Raw genomic sequence first — 11392 nt, 5'->3', positions numbered from 1 at the left:
GGGTAATGGTGGACCAAGGCAGTTGGGCTGAGATAATGTACCTCGACCTGTATAAGGGGTTGAACTTAAAGCTTGAGGACTTAACGCCCTATAGTTCCCCCCCGGTGGGTTTTGATAGGAAAATTGTTATCCCAAAGGGCCAAATCCAACTACCTGTGCAAACTGGTCTGGAAGTAGTAGAGGTAGATTTCATAGTCATAGACACATATTCACTCTATACAATAATCGTGGCCAGGCCCTGGCTTCATACGTTAGGAGCTGTTTCTTCTACTCTCCACTAGAAGGTTAAATATCCATCCAAATGCCAGGTTAAGGAGATTTTGGGAGATCAATCTGTGGCCAAACAATACTTGGTGGCTGCCATTCAACATAAGCTCGAGGTTGAGTCCTTGGCCTATGCTGGAGAGGATTTATAACAGTTAAAACCTCTGGTGTTGCCCATTGATAATTTAGCTGATGAGGCGAAGTGTGAAGATTTGATAAAGATTGCTATCGGGGACGATCCAGAAAAGTTCTTTCAAGTTGGATCTCAGTTGCCTCCTCAAAAGAAGGAAGAGTTTATAGAATTTCTTAGAATAAACATTGATATATTTGCCTAGAGTGCTTATGAAACCCTAGGAGTGAATCCAGAATTCATCTGTCACCACTTGAATGTTAACCCATTGGCCACCCCTAAGAAACAGCCTCCTCAGTGTCCATCCAAGGAGCACGCTGCAGTACAAGAGGAAATAACGAAGCTCAAGCAAACTGGAGCTATTAAGGAAGTTTTTTTAATTTTTATTTTTTTTTATCCTGAATAGTTAGCGAATATTGTGGTGGTGAAAAAGAAGAGTGGGAAGTGGTGAGTGTGCGTAGATTTCACAAACTTGAATAAGACTTGCCCTAAAGATCCATTCCCTATACCTAAAATAGACCAGCTAGTAGATGTAATTGTAGGCCATCCTCGGATGAGCTTCTTGGATGCCTTTTAAGGTTATCACCAAATACCTTTAGCTTTGGATGATCAGAAGAAAACTGCTTTTGTCACTCCCATTGGGAACTACCACTACAAAGTGATGCCATTTGATTTGAAAAATGCGGGATCCACCTACCAAAGAATGATGACGAGGATGTTTAAGCCACAGTTGGGTAAGAATATTGAAATTTACATAGATGACATGGTGGTGAAAAGTAAGGTAGTTTCTGAGCATGTGGGAGACATTGGAAACATTTTTGAAATTCTTAGAAGATACAAGTTGCGCCTAAACGCTTCCAAGTGCTCGTTCGGTGTGGAATCAGGCAAATTCTTGGGTTATATGGTAACTCATAGAGGGATTGAGGTCAATCCCGACCAGATAAAGGCTATTAACAGTTTGCAACCACCTCGAAATCCTAAAGAAGTCCAGAAATTGACTGAAATGGCTGCTGCTTTGAACTGATTTATCTTTCGATCAGCAGATAGATGCATACCTTTTTTCTTATTGATCAACAAGTGGAAGGGGTTTAAGTGGACTAAAGAATGTGCTTTAGCTTTCTAGCAACTTAAAGACTATCTAGCTCAGCCACCAATCATGTCCAGTCCCGAGCCAGATGAGGTCCTATTTGCCTACATTGCTGTAGCCCCTTATGCTGTAAGTTTGGTGTTGGTATAAGTTGATCGTGGTGTACAATGGCCAGTTTATTAGGTGAGTAAATTGCTGCATGAGATCGAGATTTGTTATCTATCGTTGGAGAAAGCCATCCTAGCAGTAATGCATGGTATACGGAAGTTGCCCTATTATTTCCAAGCACATATAGCTGTTGTCCTCACCCAACTTCTGCTTAAAGCCATACTCCGAAGTGCTGATTACACAGGGAGGATAGCTAAATGGGGTACAGTTTTGGGGGCTTTCAACATCTAGTATATGCCTCATACCTTCATCAAAGGCTAAGTCCTCGCAGATCTGGTGGCTGAGTTCGTTGAACCCCCATTAGAAGAATTGGTACCAACATAGAACATTGATGAAAAATCGGTTGACATGATTTCCCAGTAAGGCCTCTCATCTTGGGAGGTATACATTGACGGTGTAGCAAATCAGAAAGGTTTTGGAGTGGGGTTAGTGTTGGTATCTCTTGAGAAAATCACCATTGAAAAGTCATTAAGGCTGAACTTCTCGGCTACAAATAATGAGGCCGAATATGAAACTTTACTAATAGGAATGGTCATGGTTCAAAAAATGGGTGGAAAGGTAGTGAAAATATTCTCAGACTCAAGGTTAGTCGTCGACCAAGTAAAAGGAGAATTCGAGGCAAAAGATGAAAGAATGCAGGGATACTTTAGTCAAGTAAGATGTCTGCAATCAGAGTTTGAATCTTTCAACTTGCTGCACATCCCCAGAAGTGGAAACACGTATGCTGATTCCTTAGCCACGCTTGTGACCTCCTCGACATAGAATCTGTCCCGAGTTATACTCGTTGAGGATTTGTACAAACCCATGGAGATAAGAAGAGAGACAGTCCGAATCCATCAGATTAGAGTAGGGCCTAGTTAGATGGACCCTATAATTCAGTTCTTGAAGGAAGATATTTTGCCTGAAGAGAAGTCAGAAGCCAACAAAGTACGGAGAAAGGCTACTAGGTTTCGGCTGTCCGAGAACCAGAAATTATACAAACGTTCCTTTTCAAGGCTGTATTTGTTGTGTGTACATCCTTAGACAATTGAATTACTCCTCGAGGAGCTACATGAAGGAATTTGTGGAAGCCATACTGGAGGTAGATCCTTAGCACATAGAGCCATCACCCAAGGCTATTGGTGGCCAAATATGTAAAGAGAGGCCCAAGAATATGTGAAGAAATGTGATCAGTGCCAACAGTTTGCACCAAACATATACTAACTTTGAGGGATCTTTAATCCACTATCCAACCTTTGGCCATTTTCTAAGTGGGGTTTAGACATTGTAGGTCCGTTCCCCAAGGCGACAGGAAACAAGAGATACCTGCTGGTCGACACAGACTATTTCACCAAATGAGTCGAAACTGTCATTTGGCAAACATTAAAGATGTAGATGCCAAGAGATTTATTTGGAGAAACATCATTACTCGGTTTGGGATTCCTCACACCCTCATCTTGGACAATTGCGTTTAATTTGATAGCAAAGCGTTTAGAAGTTATTGCTGTGAATTGGGAATTACGAACATATATTCCACCCCTGCTTATCCCCAAGGGAATGGACAAGTGGAGGCTGTTAACAAGGTCATAGTGAATGGATTAAAGAAAAGACTAGATGATGCAAAGGGAAAATAGGTGGAAGAACTGCTACATGTTCTCTGGACATATCGAACCACTCATTGTAGATCTACTGGGGAGACCCCCTTCTTAATGACTTATGGGACTGAAGCTGTCATCCCTTTAGAAACTGGTTTCCCAACATTAAGAACCAGTTCGTTTAGTCCGAGTACAAACAATAAGCTACTAGAGAAGAATTAGGACTTGATTGAAGAGAGGAGGGAAAAAGCAATGGTCCAATTGGCACATTATCAAAATAAGCTCAAATAGGGTTATGATGCCAACATGAAGTTAAAGCCATTAGCTGTTGGTGATCTGGTGTTAAGGAAAGTTACGGGCACTGCAAAGAACCCAGATTGGGGAAAGTTAGGACCCAATTGGAAAGGACCATATCGTATTACCTCAAGGGATAACATCGGGGCATATTTTCTAGAAGATTTAGATGATCATGTAGTACCACGCCCATGGAATGTAATAACCTCAAAAGGTATTATTATTAATGAGTTTTTCCTTAATCATTATTTTTATCCGTTACATAAAGGTTTTGTACATTCTGTTATTACAATTCTTATAAATGTTTAAACTTAAACTCAATCATGTCTAAAGTCATGAGTTGGTTAACACTCCATTACAATTCTTATAAGTGTTTAAACTTAAACTCAATCATGCCTGAAGTCCTCGGACTAGATGATATGAGTTGGTTAACACTTCATTACAATTCTTATAAGTGTTTAAACTTAAACTCAATCATGTCTAAAGTCCTCGGACCAGATGATATAAGTTGGTTAACACTCTATTACAATTCTTATAAGTGTTTAGGCGGATCCTAAATCGTGTTAGATCTACTTGGTTTAAATTAACAATTAGTGGTGTTCTTTGTAAGTGTTAGACAAAGCCTAATTCAGGTAAAGTCACTAAGTACAAAAATATGCCTAAGGCTCTAACCAAGTCCTTAGATTAACACCCCCGAGCAAGATAAAATACTTAATTATTTGCTTAAGTATCGAAGAATGTAAAAGGCACCTTTATCTCCCATTATTTATCAAGTCTATTACTAATTCTTATACGAACTAGTTTTTGTTAGTACTTAAGTTATTTGCATCATTAGCAGAGTGTTATTATTGATTTCGTTCAAGTTAAAGTAACAATAAATCAATATTATTTGCAATAAGAATAAACCTGATAGTATATATAGTGAAGGCATAGGAGACAAAAGAGGAATACATTCATTGATTAGAAAAAGAGTATTTTACATTATATTAAAAAATAATAATAATAAAAAATAAATAAAATAAAGGTCCTAATATCTAAGTCTTCGTTTTGGGGGCAAGAGGGTCAACTGCCTGATTTGGCTAGGAGGCAGCAGCATCTTGGGCTTGGGCTTGATCTTTGGATTCAGGAGCTTTCTTCTTACCCTGGCCTTTACCCTTGTCCTGAGGATCCTCGGCTCTCTAACCCTGGCCACCAGCTTGGTCAGACTCCTTAGAAGCTTCAAAGAGAGCAGGAGGGGCTTGATTAACCAATGGCTGTTCAGCTGCCTCTAGAGCTTGCTCAAAGTGAGAGAAGTCAGGATCTGGGAGTTCACAAATTTCAAGATCATAATATATGCTCTCAGGTCACCTCAAGTCAGAGTCTGTAGGGACCCTAGTAGCATCAAGGGCTTTACCCCAAGATACATCGCAGTATTCTCTACACACTGCAGAGAACTCTTCTGTGAGCCTAACTTGAGTTTCCTTCATTCCCAACTTGTATAATGCTTACTTTTCAGCCTCAGCTGCGTCCTTGGCTAGTTGGGCTGCCTCCTTGACCCTTTGAAGCTCAGCTCAAAGATCTGTCACCATTTGCCTCTTTGTAGCCAGGTTAATTTCAGTCAGGTGCAACTGCTGGCATTGATCTTCAGCCTATCTCTCTGTAGTCTTAAGGCCTGCATTAGCCTTGTCCCTAGCCTTAATCACCTCTTTTAGCTGCTCAGACAGCTTAGCTTGGTCCTCCCTAAGATTACCCAAGGTTTTCTCAACCTCGGATTGAGATTGGGCCTTCGCCTTAGCTTCGTTGTGGGCATCCTTAACCCATTCCTCGGCCACGTAAACTTGTTGGGTAATCTACATAACAGAAATGGAAAAATTCAGTATAAAACAAAAAAGAGGAATGAGTAAAAACGATCAAATGTTTATTTAGAAAAGCAGATTGAGTCGCTTACCATAGCCAGATCCCTCTTAAGGGATAGGAAAAGTTCATGCTGACTAAAGTGCTTGTAAGCATCCATATCTCTTGGTAGGAGAAGTGGTTACTCCAAGGCCTCAGCAATATGACATAACTGCACTCCTTGATAGCTTCTGACTAATGTGTCCCAAGCGATGGGGGCACCATCTACCTCCAGCTTAAGAGACCATATGCGATGTGGTTGGCTCACATCAGCCGTGAGAGGATCCTCTCGGCTCTCAACAGAAGAGGACTTCTTGCCTCGCTGGTCCTTGACCACCTTTTGTTGTTTGTTTCCCTTCGAAGGGCCTACCTCGCCTTCTTCAAGGACTTCATTTGGCCTCTTCTTCCTCAACTCAAGGACTGGCTTTAGTCCAAGGTCAGCAGGAAGTTGAGTAGGGGGAGGAGGAAGGTTCGCTGAGGGTTCAGACTTATTGGCTTCTTTCGGGGTGGATACTTTATTGCTCCCCTTCATAAGTTCCCTTAAACTCTTGCCATCTGCTTTCGAAGCCATGTCTTCCTCTTCTTTGTCTGAAGTGTCTTTCAAATAAGTGATCACAGGAGTAGAGACGTGAACACTTGAATATCTATCCGGTTCTTCCTCGGCCTCCGATATTAAAATCGCTTGTACGCCTTGTGCTTCCTCTTCGAGTGAGGAAGTAGAAGATGTGATCCCTTCTTCAGCTGCCGCTACTCCAAGGGGAACTTGTTGAATTGGTGGGGCGACCAAAGGAATACCCTGTGGGACTGGGTAAGCTACAGAGGGAAGATCGTATAGAGCCAAAAAATTTGGCTGAGACACATCAATCTGATTTATCCGATGATCACCCTGCCTTATAGCATTGCCGACCTCTTGAAATTTGTTCGAAAGAGGTTTGAAATCCAAAATTAGATGTACAGCCCGAAGTTGCCCGTCTTCACTTATAAAAATCTAGGATCTCAGCGGGTAATTGAGGGCTTCTACGTTAGTTAAACTGAGCCGAAGAGCTACGTGCCTTTTATCTGTTAATAATAATAAATAAAAAAACTAAGCATAGTCAGAAACTTAAAGTCCATTGTTTAAAAACAAAATATAAAATAATAAGACAAAAAAGCAGTAAAGTAAGGCCGAGGACAAAGAGCCTAAATCTATTGTTAGGGAACCTAAATCTAAGATATCCCACTGGCTCTTTTGGTTGGGTAGGGTAATGAAGACCGTCATGCCACGCTCCCAATACAATCAGGTAGTCGTCTTTCATCCCCTTGTTAGACTTGAGAAGATAAGAGATGAGCCTGACAATATTGGATCGAGATTTAAGGTAAAATCCAGCCCTTTTTTATTTATGACACTCATACATATGGACTACATCGAGCCAGGTAAGCCCCAAGCCTAAGTGCTGATTCAGGGCATTGATGCTGCCTAGGATCCTAAAGATGTTAGGTGCGCACTGGTGAGGACAAATCCTATGGTTACGAAGGTAATCTCTTATAATGCAACCCATAGGGAGAGTCATTCCCCCTTCTATGAAAGCTATCATAGGGATTATGACTTCTCCCACTTCTCGGTCAGTTGCTATTTCTTTCGGGGAACAGTACCGCAGGCTACTTCCTGCGGTATGTGATATGTTTCTTTAAATATCTCTATTAGGGTAGGGCTGTCCACTAAATACTTAAATCTACCAATTTCGGATAAATAAAAAAGGGAAACACTGAAAATGACAACTGGGGAAATGAGAATTTGAAGGCCGAGGAGAAAAAGAAGGGTTTGAAGAAGTTAGAACTTACACGAACTAAGGTGGAGGATGATCCTTGGAATCTTTAGAAGAATTCTCAAAGACTTCTAAAGAAAAAAGATTTCGATAGTTTGAGAGATTGTAAAGTAAAGGAAAAATGATTTCCTTTAAGGCTTTATATAGAGGGCAGAAAATGAGTGGGAGTTATCCCACCCAAACCTTGAGGAAAAATATCACCCGTTGGATCAATGTTTCACTATTGGATGTCAAAGACATAACGCCGCATGGAGTAATTAATGACGCTTCGCAGATTCTGAAACGTCAATAGCAATGATGAAGTGCCTAAAACTATGCTCCCACACGTGTAAACTCAGGTATTTTTACATTTCTAGCCCTAATTTCTAAGGCAAATCAAAATCCCATTTTTTTCCTAAGATGCGAGGGGAAAATTAGAATTTTGAGGAGTTATTATGGGGATAAGAGCCCAAATTTGTATATTGGGCCTTGGCCCTATTTGAGAATGTGGATATGTTCGAGGAGGAGTAAATGATTGATAGAGGCCCCAGAGTTGAAAATCCTGCAAGTAAAGAATGGAGGAATATAGTCTGAGGAGTATCTCCTTCTCGGATACAATGAATATCGGTCAAGCACACATTTGGATAATTTAGATGACCTTCCAAGGAGTTCCAACGATCAGGACGAGCCTCAAGCATGTACAAAGGAGATAAGAACACAAAAATATCTAACAGAAAAGCTACTACCATCACATTAAATGCATTGCAACAACTTTTCTGGCCATATTTATGTGGAAAAGACTCCTGAACAGTGTAGTTTCAACTACCACCATTCACAGAGAGCCAAAGAAGATGTCTAATAGGACATGCACTCAAGTGAAGGCTTAGATGATTAACAAGTGTACGATTAGGATGGCCTGAAAGGAATTATATAATGTAAAAGACCTCCCATAATAAGAGGAGGGGAAAAAGAGAGAAAAATGAGAGAAAAGGAATTACTGTAGCACTAAGAACTGCATTAACCATCAAAACTATTAGACTAATTCATAATCTATCTCCTCGGACAATTATTTTATTGAGGTATACGTGTGCTGCATGCTTGTTCATCTTTTGAAATCATTATTAACCATTGTCTAGTTCACCAAAAACCTAACTCTTTCACTCACTCTCTACAAATTCATTGTACTGGGCTCATTGGGCTCATATCTCATATCTTTTGGGTTTGGGCTACGAATTGTGACCCTACGATACCCTTTAGTTTTTTTTTCCCCTACCAAAAAAAAAAAAAAAAAAAAAAAGATTAAAAGAGTAATACTATCTCACATACAAAAGAAAAAAAATTTAATCTCATTTGTATTCAAATGTTTGTAACTGTCTGTATTTGTTATCTATTTGAATTCAAATACTTCAATTATGTTTATAAAATATATATATATAAAATTACTGTTTCAAAAAAAAAAAACTCATTACCTCACGTAAAAACTACTCATTCTTATCTCGTACTCAAATATTTGATTTCTATGTATATTAATTATCTATTTGAATCTGAATACTTCAATTATGTTTCATTCTATCTAAAACTTAAGACACTATCTTTATCTCATTTTTAAACATTATTTTATGTTACTTTACATTTTTTTTAAACACAATATATCACTTTTAAATATTATAAACCTAAAAAAAAAAAGAAAAAAGAAAAAAGAAAAAAGAGAGTATTGATGCACACATAAAGCGCATGCAATGAGTCTAGTATATATATATATATAAATGTATAAAAATATACATATTAATTTGTAGGAGGAAATACATTTTTCATCCCTACATTTTGGCCTCATTTCCTTTTTGTCCCTACTTTTCTATTTTACCACTTTTAGTCCCCAAAATGAAAAACACATTCTATTTTGGTCCCTACCGTCATTTCACTAACGGAAATTGTCTACATGGCTGACGGAGTGCATTGTTGGCACACTAAATGCTGACGTAGCTATTAAAATAATAATAATAAATTCTATTTGGCATTTAAAAAATGCCATGTCAGCATCTTAAATTTAAAATTTTAATCTATCTATAAGGACCAGAAAATTTGGTAGCTCAAGCCCATTTAGAGTAGTGGGTTGTGCAGTTTAACCTTGGCCCAAATCAATAAAATTTGTAAGAGAAGGGAATGAACAACAACAGAGGGCTTTGCTTGAGTACAAGTGCAGGGAAGAATAAGGTTTGTATTAAGAAATAGATGAGCATCAAGCTCTCCACAAGTTCACCCGAGGAGACTAAATTTACATAAAAAGTAATACTGTTCACTCTATTTTCTCAATGCTCTTCCTTCTTTTTTCTCTTTTGTCTCAATCTCCTTTTTCAGTGCTCTCTCCTTTTCTTATATACTTCTACCTCCATCATATCTCCACCATCCATTCTCATTTAACCTCCCTCCTTTTATGACACTTGTTGCTTTTAACATCTGAAGAAGATGGTGGAAGGAATTTGCTTGGCTTTGGCTTAAACTATTCAGGTCACTTCTTATCAATGCTGCTGATAAAGTTGTTGTCTGCCATTTCATGTGGATGCAACAGGCTACACCAGACTAGTAGCTTCCCTACTGTCCACTGACTTCCACTCTCTTCAAACTCCAACTCCCACTTAGAATACTACTGAGTACCTTGATTCATTTCTTCCCTTCCTCGGATGGCTTTCTTCCTTGGGCCCGTGGCTTGCAGCATTCCCACACCAATGTTGCGACCCTTCAACTTCATCCTCGGTCCTCGAGCTCCCACTCTATCAATTTTAATTAAATAAAAAACTGAAATAGAAACCAAAAATCACAAACCTAGAAAATAAGAACACAAAATTAAACATCAGATCCATATCAGATTAAATATGAACAAGAAATTAAACATGAACCCATAAAATTTGAACAAGAAATTAAAACCCAGATTAAACACCAAATCCACATCAGATTAAACATGAACAATATTTTACTTGAAATTATACTAAAAGTTTTTTTTTTCCTTTAAAATACAATTTAAATATTAAAATCATGTTTCAAAGTACGATTTTATTTCTCTCGCTCTTTCTTCCTTCTGTTTCTTAGACTCTCTCTCTCTCTCTCTTTTTGTGGCTTCAATTTGATTTCATTAAGTTCCAGAAAAATCCTAACAATTAGATTACTGCTTGCTCTTCTCCTCCACACATAGATCACAAACCCGAACCTTTTAGTTTCTCCAAGCTTCTCTTCCATTCAATTTCTAGGTCTGACTCTTCAATTTCTCATTTTACTTGCTTTTCATTTTTTATTTCATTTTCTCTAACTTGTCCTCTCACACCCACACTCCAAGCAAACATGAGCGAAGAAGAAAGCAGCGATGACGGCAATGGCAGCTAAGAGAGGTGGTGGTTTTGTTGTTAGATCTGAGGTTGATTTCCTTTGGGTTTGATAGTTTCAAATCTGAGGATGGAGGTGGTTTGGTTGTCGGCTCTAAGTTTTGGGTCTGAGGTTTGTGTTTGGTTTCTCAAAAAGCATAAGAAAATTTAGGTTTTGAGTTTTGTGTTTGGGGGCTGAAAATCTGGGTTTGATTTTAGTGTCTTTGTGTTTGGCTTCTCAAAAAGTATAAGAAAATGGAAGAAATATTTAGTGTTCTTCCGAAAAATAACAAAAAAAGAAGAAGAGAAAAAGTGTGTGGCTATGTGGTTTGAAAGTGATATCTATACTCAGTTTTGATGTTTTAGTAGGGTGGGAGTTTGATTTTTTGGATTTGTGCATGTTTAATTTTGTGTTGATGTGGATTTGATGTTAATTTCTTGGGTTTTAAATTTTATGGGTTTGTGTTCTTGTTCAAATGTCTAATATGTTCATGTTTAACCTGGGTTTTAATTTCTTGTTCAAATTTTTTGGGTTTCAAATTTTGTGTTCTTGTTTAAATTGTGTTAATACTTTTTGGGTTTGTGGTTTTTGGTTTTTAATTCTGTTTTTTATATAGTTAAAATTGATAAATTAAGATTTTAAATTTAAGAGGCTTATGTAGCATTTTGTAAATGCCAAATAATTTATTATTATTATTTTAATAGCCATGTTAGCATTTAGTGTGTTAATAAAGCACTCCGTTTGTCACGTAGACAATTTTTGTTAGTAAGATGACAGTAGAGACCAAAATAGAATGCATTTTTTATTTTGGGGTATGAAAACAGTAAAATAGAAAAGTATGGACCAAAATGAAAATGAGGCT

Source organism: Quercus suber, unplaced genomic scaffold (genome assembly GCF_002906115.3).
Source record: "Quercus suber isolate HL8 unplaced genomic scaffold, Cork oak 2.0 scaffold_5, whole genome shotgun sequence".
NCBI lineage: Eukaryota > Viridiplantae > Streptophyta > Magnoliopsida > Fagales > Fagaceae > Quercus > Quercus suber.
This window is presented reverse-complemented; position numbering follows the sequence as displayed.